This window comes from Aotus nancymaae, unplaced genomic scaffold (assembly GCF_030222135.1).
Source record: "Aotus nancymaae isolate 86718 unplaced genomic scaffold, 86718_ANA_hifiasm-v0.15.2.pri h1tg000030l, whole genome shotgun sequence".
Classification (NCBI taxonomy): Eukaryota; Metazoa; Chordata; class Mammalia; order Primates; family Aotidae; genus Aotus; species Aotus nancymaae.
In genome coordinates, this window is record NW_026988443.1 from 22,066,353 (window position 1) to 22,081,769 (window position 15,417).

At 50.5% G+C, this 15,417-nt stretch overlaps 1 protein-coding gene across 4 annotated transcripts in view; it reads right to left on the reverse strand.

The window, feature by feature from the left end:
* ZDHHC1 (zinc finger DHHC-type containing 1) overlaps positions 1-9,107 on the reverse strand; it is a 30,711-nt gene extending 21,604 nt beyond the window's left edge. For 2 of the 4 annotated variants that reach the window (XM_064383185.1, XM_021667063.2), the window contains exon 1: positions 825-1,107. The gene's annotated coding sequence lies outside the window, so the exon portion shown is untranslated. Of the gene's footprint in view, positions 1-824; positions 1,108-8,847 lie in introns of those variants that run through there. The other 2 variants (XM_064383188.1, XM_012468218.2) reach the window with 2 other exon arrangements.
* Positions 9,108-15,417: the final 6,310 nt, after the last annotated feature.

The window sequence follows — 15,417 nt, forward strand, 5'->3', positions numbered from 1 at the left end:
TTGAGCCCAGAAGGCAGAGGCTGAAGTGAGCCATGTTCACACCACAGCACTTCAGCCTGGGTGACAAAGGCAGAACTTGTCTCAAAAAAATTAAAAAATTGGCTGGGCACGATGGCTCACACCTGTAATTCCAACACTTTGGGAGGCTGAGGAAGGCGGATCACCTGAGATCAGGAATTCAAGGCCAGCCTGGCCAACGTGGTGAAACCCCGTTTCTACTAAAAATACAAAAATTAACCAGGCGTGGTGGTGGGCGCCTGTAATCCCGGCTACTCAGGAGGCTGAGGCAGGAGAATCGCTTGAACCCGGGAGGTAGAGCTTGCAGTGAGCCGAGATCCCGCCACTGCACTCCAGCCTGGGCTACAAGCGCGAAACTGCGTCTCAAAGTAAAAAAAAAAAAAAAAAAAAAGAAAGAAAGAAAAAATTAAAACTTTTCCCATGGTTTCCTTTTAAAACAGACCCTCCATGACCAACCCCTCCATTTCAAAACCAGAGTCCCTAACCCGACCTGAAATCACTTTAGTCATGTATGACACCTGCTTCCCAGACCCCTTCCTTAAGACTCTGGGTTCTGGAGACGGGCCACGTCTGTTCGGAGTCCTCTGTGCCCGCGCCTGGCACACAGCCTGGCAAAGAGTAAGCGCTCAATGAAGATCTGCGAACTTGATACATGCTAAAAGGAAGCCCCGCGCTCTGCCTGGGCCCTGGAACTCAGGCCACCTGCTCCAGGCGGAAGCGAGCCCAAAGCCGGCCAGGCGGCAGCATCCGCGACCCGGTGGCTCAGACCAGGCTCCGAGGTGAGAAACTGAGCGGGGACTCCTCACCTGCGCGCCGCGGCGGCCGTGCCAGATGGGCCCTGCCAAGGTCAGCCAGAGGTTCGGGTCCCACGCCTGGCCTTCCACCCTCCCCGGGGTAGCCGCGCTTCAGACTCTCGCGGCAGGGACGGTCCCTGGGACTGGACGGCAACGCGCCCGGGAGAGGGGCCCCATCCTGGACAGAGACTGGGCCGACGAGTCCTCGGGCTCCGGCTCCGGCTCCGACTCCGGCTCCGGCAGGATGGCGGGGCGACCAAGCCAGGCCCAGACTGGCTGGGCCTCGTCCGGCGCTGGGCCCGTTCCCCTGACAACGGCGCGGGCTACGGCGCCCCACAGCGGCCAAACCGCGCTGCGTCACTCAGCGCCGGTCTTCCAGCTGGGGCGGGGCTTGCCAGGGACCCCCTTGGCGCCCCAGCCGGCCTATTCCCAGATTTTTCCTAACCGCTCCTCTACAAAATCCATTTTTCCCCGCTTCCGATTCCCAGCTTGTCTTCCCGAAATCCTAACATCTCAAACGCGCTCCCTTCCAGTTTCTATCCGGAGACCACAGCTCTCAAGAAGACACCTCCCCAACCTCAGTCAACCTGCACACTTCGATGAGCGTAGGTGCTGCAGCATCCACAATATCCTGACCCTTCGGGAGCTTACAGGTTAAGGGGAAAACAAATCTAGACAAATAAATTACTCCACTAAAAATGCAGGTACCCCATAACGTAAAGCCAGAAATGTGAGCTTCAAGTAAGTAGGACAAAATATCTCATTTATTTATTGCCTTTAAATAAAGCAAAAATCTGTTTAATCATCACCTGTTCAGAGGATAAAGAAAATAAATAAAGCAAAAATCAAGCTCCAATCTTCCATGCTGATGGGAAATCCCATCTTTTTTTTTTTAACTGGTCTCTGTTGCCCAGGCAGGAGTGCAGTTGCACAATCACAGCTCTCTGCAGCCTCGGACTCCTGGGCTCAGGTGATCCTCCCGCCTCAGCCTCCAGAGTAGCTGGGACTACAGGCATACACCACCATGCCCAACTAATTTTTGCATGTTTTTGTAGAGACAGGGTTTTGCCATGTTGGCCAGGCTGGTCTCGAACTCCTGAACTCAAGCGATCTGCCCACCTCGGCCTCTAAAAGTGCTGGGATTACAGACGTGAACCACCTGCCTAGAGAAATTCAATCTTAGTCTCCATTGGACTCCTCTTAGCCAGGTAATTCCAAAGGACTCATGTTTTCCTACAGCAAAAAACCATCACCAAAAACAAACAAGCAAAAAATCCTCTGGTCATGAGTTTTACTGAGGCCACAGCCATTGCCCAAGTCCACAAACGTTTTCAGGTCTGAGCTCTATGAGGCCACCCTGCTGAGGCTCCTGCTTCTCCCTGGGGCTGCCAGGGACAGACACCTGCTTCCTCTGCTCCAGGGCCTGCAGCCTCCCTTTCCTTTCTCTGCCTAGGAGACTTCTTTGCTATCTTGGGTTTCCCAAACAGTCTCCTCTCCCCTTCTCCATGGGGACACTCAGAATGGAGTTTTCTATGAACTCAGGCTTTCTCAAAAGACAGGAAGACACTTTGTCTTCTGCTATCTGTCCTATGCACATCTCCAAGGCGGATATGGCAGATAGGGGCAGAAAACATCCTTATCTCTAAAATGTGTAAGTCATAAGCTTACAATAAAGGCAACATAACTATTCCTCCTCTGTCACATGACAGGTACGTGGGTCCTTGTGCAAGTGACATAACCTCTCTATTACTTAAATTCTTGTTTTCAGAACTGATAAACTCAAACTCAATGTAGGATAAATATCAATGCTATTCTGGCTTCAGAGTACAAGCTGACTCCTTAACTGGAATTGGAGAACTTTGGGTCAAACAGAGATCACAACCCAGAAATCGAGGTGGAGGATGAGGCGGGATGCAGTAGCTCACACCTGTAATCCCAGTACTTTAAGGAGGCTGAGGCAGGAAAACCACTTGAGGCAAGGAATTTTTTTTTTTTAGGCGGAGTCTTGCTCTGTCACCCAGGCTGGAGTACAGTGACACAATCTCAGCTCACTGCAAACTCTGCCTCCCTGGTTCAAGTGATTCTCCTGCCTCAGCCTCCCGAGTCGCCAGGATTACAGGTGGTCACCACCATGCCCAGCTAATTTTTTGTATTTTTAGTAAAGATGGGGTTTCACTGCGTTAGCCAAGATGTTCTCAATCTCTGGACCTCGTGATCCGCCCAAGGCAAGGAATTTGAGACTAGCCTGGGAAACATAGAAAGACCCCTGTCTCTGCAAAAAATGAAAAAAAATAGGCGAGACTGGTGGCCTGTGCCTATAGTCCCATCTACTCAGGAAACTGAGGCAGGAGAATCACTTGAGCTCGGAAGTTTGAGATTGCAGCGAATTACCATCATGCCACTGCACTCCAGCCTGGGTGACAGAGTAAGATCTCATCTCTCTCTCTCTTTTTTTTTTTTTTAGACAGAGTCTCACTCTGTCACCCAAGCTGGAGTGCAATGGCGCATCTCAGCTCACTGCAACCTCCACCACCCAGGTTCAAGCGATCTGCCTCAGTCTCCCAAGTAGCTGGGATTACAGGAACCTGCTGCATTGCCTGACTAATTTTTGTATTTTTAGTAGAGACAGGATTTCACCACGTTGGCCAGGCTGGTCTCAAACTCCTGACCTCAGGTGATCCCTCTGCTTAAATGCTGGGATTGCAGGCGTGAGCCACAGTGCCCCGCCTGATCTTAGCTCTTAAATAATAATAATAATAATAGATAAATATTTTGAAAAACAAGGTGGGGATTGGGCATGGTGGGAATCCATATGTTCCCATAATATAGGGAGGGACCCAAAAGACCCTGGATCCACTTGACTCAGGGTCTCCTCTCCTGGATGTCCCATTGGTGTCTTGGAGGTAACACATCCCCACATGCCCTCTTTGTCCTTGCCGTAAACCTGCTCCTCCCCTTGGGCCCTCTGAAGGGCACCACCAGCTACCCAGTCAACCCATCTGTACACTCAGGCATCTTCCCATGTCTCTCCTGCTAGTCCTTGCCCACCTAAACCAGATAGTGCCCATGACCAGGCCGCCCTCGCTCTGAAACACGGACTGTGTCCATTCTTCCCGCTCTACCCCAGCCCAGCCCAGCTCACCAGCATCTTCCTTACTGAGCCTGAAGCAGCCTCAAATTCTCCCTAACATCAGCCTGCCTGCTTCCCATCCATCCTCCTCTCAGCTGCCAGACTATCCTTCCTTCTCTTTCTTTATTAGAAGGGGTGGTAGACTGAATAATATCAACCACCACCCCAAAACCCCACAAAGACGTCATCACCCTAATCCCTGGAAACTTCAAATATGTTAGTGACATATCAAAGGGGATTTTGCAGATGAGATGAAGTTAAGCTCTCAAGATGGGAGAGGGTATCCCAGGTTATCTGAGTGAACACAGTATAGTCACAAAGGTCCTTATAAGACGAAGGTAGGTGGGTCAGATGGGAGGACTACATAACAACAAAGCAGAGGTCAGAGACATTTGAAGGTCCTGCAATTTGGGCTTTGAAGATGGAGGAAGGGGCCCAAGCCAAGGAATGCAGGCAGCCTTTAAATGCTGGAAAAGGCCAGGGGCAGACCCTCCCCTAGAACCTCCAGAAGGAACCAGCCTGCTGTCACCTCTACTGTAACCCAGGGGCACCCATTTCCAACTTCCTACCTCAAGAACTGTCAAGATGACACATTGGTAGTCATTTGTTTCAGCACAATAGTGTTTGCAAACAGGTGAAGTGCACAAACATATGCCCAATGAAAGCTGTTTTTCAATTGAAACAAAAATCTGAATGACAGCTCAGATTCCTTTGACATTTTTGTTGTTGTTGTTGTTTTGCGGGGAGGGGATGACTTCTCTCTCTGTCACCCAGCCTAGAGTGCAGTGCTGTGATCTCAGCTCATTGCAGCCTCCATCTCCTGGGCCCAAGTGATCCTACCACCTCAGCGTCCCAAGTAGCTGGGACTACAGGCTGCACCACCACACCCAGCTAATTTTTGTATTTTTATTAGAGTCAGAGTTTTACCAGGTTGGCCAGGCTGGTCTTGAACTCCTGACCTCGAGTTGATCACACTCTGAGACTGTCATCCTTGTGTGGTCCCCAATCTGCGCAGGGCTGACACTGCACAGGGCATCACTGACAGAGGAAAGCCACACAGGCCTGGTAGGTGCCAGAGAAATCTTTCTAATGTGAAAACACCACCTCATCAGCCTTGCTTAAGAGATTCCAGGGCTGGACACAGTGGCTCATTCCTATAATCCCAGCACTTTGGGAGGCCGAGGCGGGTGGATCACCTGAGGTCAGGAGTCTGAGACCAGCCTGACCAACATGGAGAAACCCCATCTCTACTAAAAAAAGAATACAAAAATTAGCCAGGTGTGGTGGCACATGCCTGTAATCCCAGCTACTCAGGAGGCAGAGGCAAGAGAATCATCTGAACCCAGGAGGCAGACGTTGTGGTGAGCTGAGATCGAGCCATTGCACTCCAGCCTGGGCAACAAAAGGAAAACTCCATCTCAAAAAAAAAGAGAGAGAGAGAGAAATTCCAGAGCTCCCTTTTGCCTTTAAGATCAACTGAAATGACAAAGTGTGGATTCCAGTGCCCTGCTGGGCAGGCTTCTGGTATGTGGAGCTCCTTCCTGTCCTCTGTGACGATTCTGCAGCTCCTGGAATCGGCAACATCTGTTTTCACCCTCAGGCCTCTTCCCATGGGGTTCTCTTTACCTAGTGTTGTTCCAGCTCCTACTGACAACACCCCCTGCCCAACCTGGCCAATTTCTATGAAAATCTGAGATGCATTTTATAGAAGTCAGCCCCTTGGGCAGGACTTGTTCCTAGCCAGAGCCGCAGCCAGTGATTTGCAAGGCAAGTCTGCCCAGGATAGAACAGCCCAGGGTCACAGGGAGAAAAAGGCCAACTGTGGTTTTCCAGGGGTGCACACACGAGTGTAAGCTGACTTATAGGGCTCCTTGGAGCTGCCAGAGGAGACTCCACAGGGGCAAAGCCGGCTTGTTGCACCCTGGGCCTGAACCAACAGATACATCCATAATTAGAGCCAATGTGGTCCCAGGGTTCCTGGCACTCTTCACTTCTCCCAGGGCAGGTTAGTGATTTAATCTCAATGGTGCCAGTTATAAGATGGTGACCTTGGGTAAATTTTTTTTTTTTGAGATGGCATCTCGCTCTGTCACCCAGGCTGGAGTGCAGTGGCATGATCTCAACTCGCTGCAACCTCCACCTCCCAGGTTCAAGTGATTCTCCTGCCTCAGCCTCCGGAGTAGCTGGAATTATAGGCATGCACCACCACGCCCAGCTAATTTTTTTTTTTTTTTTTTTTTTTTTTTTTGTATTTTTAGTAGAGACAGGATTTCTCCATGTTGGTCAGGCTGGTCTCAAACTCCTGACCTCAGGTGATCCAGTCCACCTCAGCCTCCCAAAGTGCTGGGATTACAGGCATGAGCCATCACGCCCAGCATAATTTTTTTTTTTATAGAGATGGGGTTTCACCATGTTGGTCAAGCTGTCTCCAACTTTTGACCTCAAGTGATCGGCCACCTCCACCTCGAAAATGCTGGGGATCACAGGTGTGAGCGACGGCAGTCAGCCATAAATTCTTTTTTTTTTTTTTTTAAAGATGGGGTTTCATCCATATTAGTCAGGCTGGTCTCGAACTCCTGACCTCAGGTGATCCGCCCACCTCAGCCTCCCAAAGTGCTGGGATTACAGGCGTGAGCCACCGCGCCCAGCCAATTCTTTAATAATCTCAATTTGCTTGTATGTGAAATGGGGGTAACAATAGCTACTGCCCAGGGCTGTGATGAGGCCTGAAAAGGTGACCATGCGCCCAAAGAGTGCTCAATGGGTAGTAATCATGGGTGCCTACCATCCAGACCATCCTTGTCTTTCTACCAGGAAATGATAATGTCCATGTCATGCATGAGTGGAATTAAATTTAATTATCAAACTAGACTGGGTGGGAGATGATCAGCCACAGCTCTTGCTCTCTAGGCCCACTTCATCTGGGTCATAGTACCCTCCCCAATGGGTCTTGGATGACTCAGCTCATCCACTTGCTTGTCCTCATGGCCACCAGCATCTCTTGCCCTGGCCTCCTTATTGGCTCGGGGCGGGGGGGCTCCCTGTCCCTGTCCCTGTCCCCACCCTTATCAGTCCATTCTCCTTACAGCCTGTGGTTGTCTAAAAACAAAAACAAAACGTAAAAAACCCACACCAAGCTGATTCTTTTACTTCCTGCTTATAACCCTCAACAACACTCTTTGCTCCTTAGGGAGAGGTTGTTTCCATATACCATGAAATTAGAATTGAAACCTCCTCCTCAGTGCATCCACTTCAGTCTCCAAGACCTTGCATGCCCCCTGGCTCAGGCTGACTGCAGCTCTTTCTATCCCAGGGCCTTTGCATTTGAAGCTCACATTACCTGGAAGCTTATTTTCTCTGGGAAAGCCCTCTCTGGTCCCCAAGAATAGAGGCGTCACTCCCATAGCACCATGGGACTCTGCTTTCTCATTCCTTCTGTCTGGGGCTCCTTGATTGTATAATGATCTGATAAGGGCCTGTCCTTCCAGTCAGATAGGGGAGGAACAGTGTTTGTTCCTCCCCTGCTTCCCTAGCACAGGGTCCCGAACACATGAAGCACTCAAGAAATGTGGGTTGAGGCAGAGTATGGTGGCTCCCTCTGTAATCCCAGCACTTTTGGAGGCCAAGGTAGGAGGATTGTTTGAGCCCAGGAGTTCAAGACCACCCTGGACAACATAGCAAGACCCTGTCTTTACAAAATAAAATTAAAATTAGCGGGGCATAGGCCAGGTGAGGTGGCTCACACCTGTAATCCCAGGAGATCGAGACCATCCTGGCCAACATGGTGAAACCCTGTCTCTACTAAAATACAAAAATTAGCTAGGCATGGTGGCGCATGCCTGTAGTCCCAGCTACTCGGGAGGCTGAGGGGGCAGAATTGCTTGAACCCGGGAGGCGGAGCTTGCAGTGAGCCAAGATCACGCCACTGCACTCCAGTCTGGCGCCTGGTGACAAAGTGACAAAAAAGAAAAATTATCGGGGCATGATGATGCATGCCTGTAGTCCCAGCTACTCAGGTGGCTGAGAAGGGCAGAATCCCTGCAGCCCAGGAGTTTGAGGCTGCAGTGACCCATGACTGACTGCACCACTGCAGCCTGGACAACAAAGCAAGACTCTGTCTCTAAAAATGATAATAGTAAAAAAAGAAGGCCCAGCACGGTGGCTCACACCTATAATCCCAGCACCTTGGGAGGCTGTGGCGGGCGGATCACCTGAGGACCGGAGTTTGAGACCAGTTCTGACCAACATGGAGAAACTCAATCTCTACTAAAAAAGCCAGGGAGGTGGCACATGCCTGCAATCCCAGCTACTCAGGAGGCTGAGGCAGGAGAATCGCTTGAACTCGGGAGGCGGAGGTTGCAGCGAGCCGAGATTATGCCCATTGCACTCCAGCCTGGGCAACAAGAGCAAAACTCTGTCTCAAAAAAGAAAAAAGAAAAAGAAAAAAGAAAGAAAGAAATGTGTGTGGAACGCATGAAGGAATGAAAAAGGATAGTGCTACTTATAGGAATTCTTCTGCGGAGCCTTGTGTAAATAACCAAATTATTTTTGTGTAAAAATGGACTTTCCTGTATTATCCCATCTCTTCAACATAGTAAATCTGTTTTTTCCACATCCCTTGTAAAGCTTTTTTTTTTTAATTGCTGCATTCAAGGCACTTCCCTCCCATTAATTTTTTTCCCTGTTAAGTGGTTTTTACGACCACTTTGTGCTTTAAGAAAGAAGTGCCACTTGGTATTTAAAATATTCTCTCAGCTTCCTTGGTAAGATCTTCGGCAACCTTCCTACTGTTGATTGTAACCAGCACAACTTGGAACACAATGTCACCCTTCCAGAACTCTTCTCAGACCTAGATAAAACTTACTCTGTGTCACCAGTTGGGGACAAGGTGTTTGGAAACAGTACCTTATGCAACAGAACTGCTGGAGGGCCGCCCCTCAGAGGCAAATGAAATAAAAATCATGGTGTGTGGAAAATGTGCCCGCAGAGTCCTAGGAACCAAAAATTTTAAAGCTTCTCTGCCAGTAATTCAGTTTTTATTTTACGTTTCTTGGAAAACTGAAGTCTTGTATTTACCACGTGTCACCTAAGATGCAGAAAGGAGGGGAAAAAGTGATCCTGGTTAGTGAAGATTTCCATTTTAATGGCAGCCTGGTCCAAGCTGTTCTCTTTGCAACTGACTCCCCTCTCTCCCCCTCACTCGCCCTGCTCCCCGCCCCTGAACAGCCTCCCTGGGGAGGGGTATTTCCTTTCATTATGAAATCTGTCTTTTTGCTCCCTCGTTTCTATGGGGAATGGCACATCCATGCAAAGTTGTTGGCTGCTCTTATTTTATTTCAAAAATGTGCTGGCCTCAGACACCTGAATTTTTCCTCTAATACTTTAAAGCAAATTATGTGCCGAAACCTCTCAGACCTGCTCTCACCAGAATTGCCTTTGAGTGTTCATATCTCAGAGCTTTATGTAACCTGACACAATTATCTGAAAAAGCTTGGGATCCAAAAGAAAGGTATTCTGAGCTAGGAATGAAGGTCAGAGCTGGGAAAGAAGTGCTCTCCCCTGCCTGGGGACTGGGTCACACTTCACTATGACAATGCCCAATTCACGTTCCAGAGAAAAAAATAGTAAGCCTCTAGCACGGCGACCAGTGGGTGCACTCGCCTCGTTTCTCTGAACAAGGAATCGCTTAATGAGGACTCCCAGGGCATCACAAAGCCCTGGACCTGGCTGGTGGTTAAAAATATTTCGATAACCACCTCCAGCTTCTCTGGTCTTCCCAGGATGGAAGCAGGAGTGGCTTGGGCCCTTTAGGGAAATAACCCCTGGGCTGACTGCAAAAACCAACCCTGCTGGAGAGTTGGGGTCTCATGGCAGAGGTCAGTGCTGCAAATGGGGTATAGGTGGGGGTCTGGAATTCACATTTTCATACCAACTGGTTGGTCTAGGTGATTTGATTCAAGCCGGGCCCAAGACTCCCCCACCCCAGCCCACTCCCAGATAAGGAGAGCGAGGACATCAACTATAAGTACAGACCTAAAATTGGGGGGGCAACCAGGAGATGACCCTGCATTCTGGAAAGCCCTAGGGCCAAAAGCTCTTTTTCTCCTTCTTTGAGAAATATCAACCCTGCTAGATATTTGCATACCAGCGGTGAGAGACCTCCATGGAGAAGAGGCACCACTCATAGGTGGTTGACTTTTCAAGGAATTCGCTGGAGAAAATTGTAGGAAAGGCTGTGAACAAAACCCCCCTCCATCTGGTTTCAGTTTATTTAAAAAAAAACACACACACAGGCCTCCCCACCAGCAATCAGAAGACAGCCGCAGTTTCCCCAGGGGCCGTATTAGCCACCAGGGGTGGGGCTGAATTATGTATATGCAAATAAATTAAAACAGCCAGCCAACAGCAACTAATTTTTGTATCTTTTGCAATTGTTCTGCCAAGAAAAGGCCTGAATGGGGGTGATGGAAGCTGTAAGGAGAAAAGCAGTGGAATGAGTTTCAACAATCAAGTTGCCTTAATTCCAACGTTGAGAGACTTGTTTTTAATTGTGCAGCAAATAAAAAAAGTTTGGTAGCCTTTCACCTGGGTATTGCCCACTGAATAATGCCAGCCTTGCAGGCTGAAGGCCAGGGGGCAATGTGGCCTGATGATTCTGAGGATTAGGAGCAGCTGTGTGATTTGACAGCTGTGTGACCAAGAGCATGTCACTTAACCTCTCTGAGCCTATTTCCTTACGTATAGGCTAAGGATAATGATAGTACCTGCTTCATAGTGATGACGTGAGGATAGTAAATAAAGACCAAGCAAGCTAAGCACAAGGACTGGCATGCCACAGACACACAGTGAATGTGGAAAGAGAGTTATTAATAACTCAAAGCCACACTGGAGAATACAAGACAGATCCTAGAAGGATTTCATCCAGAGTCAATCCAGCCCTCCCTCCAAGTCTCTCAGCTGGGGCTTGCTTTCCCCCTGGGACTGGTCCAGAAAACCCTGCAGAGCATACTCTCTCAGTTTCCCAAACTCAAGGACCCCAATCCCCAAACATCTGCCTTTAATCCTGGAGACAGTAAAAGTCTGGAGGAGGGTGCCAGACACAGGCTGAAAACACAAGCGATGCTCCTGGCTTTTTGTGTCTTACTGCCCCTTTTCTCTGGTAACTGGAGAGGAGGTTTCCTTCAGTTCCATAACCAAAGGGCCTGGTTTCCAGCTGCCCAGCCCGGATGAGATAGCTCTGAAAAATGGGGGGTTTCCGTTCATGCCTAGGGTACTCGGAGGAGAGTCGGCCACCTCCAGGGCTCCCACGCTACAGGAGCAATGTGCTGGAGCCCACAGGTGTCCACCTGCCTCGGGGCTCAGCCTTTGCATGTTCAGGGGTGCCTCAAGTTCCGTTTCTTTGAACAGACCTCTACTCTGTCCCTCATCTGGATGCAGAAACAAGACTCCCAGCTTCAAAGATCACTTGAAGCCAGCAGTTCAAGATTAGCCTGGGCAACATAGTGAGACCCCTGTCTCTACAAAAAATTTAAAAAATAATAGCCAGTTCTGGTGGTGAGCACCTGTCGTCCCAGCTACTATGGAGGCCTTAGATGGCAGGATCGCTCAAGCCCAGGAATTCAAGGCTGCAGTGAGCTATGACTATGCCACTGTACTCCAGCCTGGGTGACAGAGCAAGACCCCATCTCTAACTAAAAGTAATAATAATAAAATAATAAAGTAATAATCATAATAAAACTTAAGGCCAGGCGCTGTAGCTCACTTTGGGAGGCCGAGGCGGGCGATCACCTGAGGTCTGCAGTTCAAGACCCACTGGACCAACATGGAGAAACCTTGTCTCTACTAAAAATACAAAAATTAGCCAGGCGTGGTGGCACATGCCTGTAATCCCAGCTACTCAGGAAGCTGAGGCAGGAGAATCGCTTGAACCTGGGAGGCGGAGGTTGCAGTGAGCCGAGATGGCACCATTGCACTCCAGCCTGGGCAACAAGAACAAAACTCCATCTCAAAAAAAAAAATTTTTTTTAAGTAATAATAATAATATAGTCAGCCTCCACTCTTTCCCAGATCCATTTCCTGGCCACCTGGAATGGGGGTCTCATTTGCTTAAACCATTCCAAGCTCTCCTTTGCCCTCAGGATGAAATCTAAGATCCACAGGTGACAAACACAGCCCCGTATTAACATAGTGCTCAAGAAACCCAGACTTTGGATTCAGGTACACCTGAGTTTGAATCCTGGGGCTGGTCCAAGACTCCAATGCAAGTGGACTTGAGCTTGAGAGCTTGCACAATTTCCTTCACCTCTGGAAGCCTCAACTTCCTTGAATGTGAAAATGGTGATAATGACACCTACTATAAAGGCTATGATGAGGTATCTGCACCCAACCCAGGGCTTGGGACACAGCAAGAGATTTGGAGGCCAGTGCATGGCTTGAAGTTTGAGGATGCAGTGGGGCATGATGGCTGCCAGGACCAGCCTTGAACATGCTGAGGCTGAGGGGCCTACGTGTGTCCAAGGGAAAGTGTCCAGAGGCAGCTGGACATGTGGGCCTGTGGTCAAAAGGGAGAGCTTGGCCAGAAAGCAAGCAAGGAGGTCGCCAGCATGTGAGTAGAAAGATGAGCTCATGGTGCGGGGAGGGCTGGGGTGAGGCCTCCACAGCCAGAATTTCACCCACAAGGAAGACAAGCTGGAGAGGCAGTGAGGTAGGAGGAAACCCGGCAGCCGTGGCTTCACAGGCACCCAAGGGAGACAGGGCTTGGGAAAGGAAAGAGAGGCCACCAGGGCCGAGGCTTTGAAGAGGCCAAATTAGCTGAAGCCAGAGATGGGTCTATGGGATTTGGGGACTAGGGGGTTAGGAGGGGGAGCTGGTCCAGAGCAAAGGCGGGGAGGGGAGCATGGTGATGGTGATTATAGACAACTTTAGAGAAACGCAGCTGAGAACAGTAGGAGAAAACACAAGAGAGATGCTTTTTAAAACAAAACAAACAAAAAAAAAAAAAAACAGACCTTTGCTCTGTCACCCAGGCTGGAGAGCAGCGGTGTGACCTCGGCTCACTGCAATCTTTGCCTCCTGGGTTCAAGAGATTCTCCTGCCTCAGTCTCACGAGTCTCACGAGCTGGGACTACAGGCGTGTGTCACCACATCTGGCTAATTTTTGGATTTTTAGTAGAGGTGGGGTTTCACCATGTTGGCCAGGCTGGTCTTGAACTCTTGACCTTAGGTGATCCACCTGCCTCGTCTTCCCAAAGTGCTGAGATTACAGGCATGAACCAGCATGCCCGGCCACAAGAGAAATGTTGTGGAAAGGGACAGGGGCTTGAGGTTCCCAATGGGTGAGGCTAGTGCCCAGTACACTGCTGCTGGGGACAGTGGTCAGTTGCTACATCTATGGTGCCCAGCACAGGGCCCAGCACACAGTAGGAACTCAATACAAGTTTGCTGTCTTTGAGGCCAGGGAGCAATAGGGTCTAGGACCCTGGCTGCTGGCAGGAAGAGGGACCCTCTGCTATTGTGCCAAGAGGAGGCGTGGTGGAGGTGAAGGCGTGAAGCACAGTGCGGGGTGGGGGCTCCTTGGGACACTACAGCCTCTGAGCTACAGAGGGAGGAAGAGGTGACAAGTGAGTGCTGAGTGCCCTGTTCCAGGAACCCAAATACAGTCAAAGGACAGAGTGTGAGGGCTCCTGGAGTCTGCCACTTCGTATCCCCTACTTTAGACATGTGTTCCCCACTCCTCAATCCAGCAGCCAGTCAGTTACCAGGCCTTTATCTCCTTCAGAGCCGTGCTCTCCCTACAAGGCCAGCAGAGGGTGCCAGTGAGCTGCTGGACTGCGCTGGAGGAGACCAGAGCCAGCCTGCCAGGCTCTCACCCACCCTCTGTCCTCCAGAGCCTGGGGCGTGCTAAGGGTTTGGTTAACCAGGTTTCTGACCAAGGAGGGTTGGAGGCTGGGACAAAGGACTAAGGGAGGCTGTGGGCTGAGGGCTAAGGGGCGAGTGGCTCAGGGGCTCTGCTCCTGGTCACTCTTCATTTCTGTGCCCTGCCAGGCTTTATCTCCTGCCCATTTCCCCTCTCCCCTTCTCTTCCCTGGAGGCCCCTGACAGCCTAGACTCCTGGTTCTGGCAGAGGCTGGTTTTCTGCCCCTAGGCAGGCACGACCTGGCACCAGGCCTCAGACAGGGCTGGGGCAGCTCCTCCCAGCCATGACTGCCCTAATCACCTTGTACTTCTAGAACATCTCCACCTAATAAGGGATAAGGGGTCAGCAGCTGAGGAGGCCACAGGAGCTGGAGCATAGGTCCTGGGAAGGAGGAGGCCTGGGCTAGGATGTGGGATGAATGGGTGGAGGGTAGTTTATATAAAAATGTGGCAGATGGTCCAGTCCCACCAAGACCCAAATCCTATAAGACTAAATGGCTCTGCCTGAAGTGGCATGATGTTCCAGAAGCTGAGCTGGAAACACCCCCTTCCTCATCCTAACCACGCTATACTCTTCAGCCTAATGCGAATCCCAACTTTGCCTCCTGGCAAGTCTCCCTCCTCATGGTGGCCTTCATGGTTCCCTCCCAGGACAGCATAGGACCCTGCTTCTGTCTCTGTCCTTATCTTGCCTTCCTGCCCCATCCCCCTACTCTTCAACTCCTGCTCTAGCAAGTGCTAGTTCTGTATCGCCTTGACCTTGAAAGCTCCCCAGGACTCTCATCCCAGCTTCTATTCCCTTCCCCCACCTCCAAGGGGAAGGCTTTAATGGACTGAGGCTGGAGAAACCACAGCCAGACTCTTGGTGGGTCAGCTAAAGCTGGGGGGTCCAGCCAATCCAAGCTCTACAGCTCAAATCAGGAAGTCAGGCCCCGGACACCGTGTCTGCCTCTGAGCCTGGGCCATACATTCACTGCAACAGGAATCAGTGACTTTGGAAAAGGATGTTTCCCTGAGCTTCTAGAGTCAGGATGACCCAGACTAAAGGACAGAGAGTTACCAGAAACACACACAACTCACACAAATGTACTCACTTGCACACACAAGGTCATGGCATAGTGACACAACCAAATGGCTTGGACAAGCCATGGAGTCCCATGGATACAAGTGTTTACAAACACAGGCACGCAAGGTTGTGTACCCAAGGTCAGGCACACACACACCCTCCTCATTCAAGTCCTGCCTCCCAGGGCCAGGGCTCGCCTGTCATCTGTCCTTAGGAGGACGGATAGGTGAAGGCACAGGAGTGGGTGGGTCCGGGCAAAATGGGTCCTCCACCCAGAGCCTCTCCCTTTGGTGGGTCTGGCTCCCAGCCCCCCCCACCCCCCATATTTCCCTGGCCCACCAGGGGGCTGAGTCTGGTGGCAGAGAGGGCTTTGGAGGAGGCATTGCCCTGAAACCCTGGCAGAGCCTGGGCACCTAAGAAAGAATGAGCAACAGGGCTAGGAGGTGTGACAAAGAGTTCACAACCTCCCAGGACTTTGAGAGGGCAGGGATGAA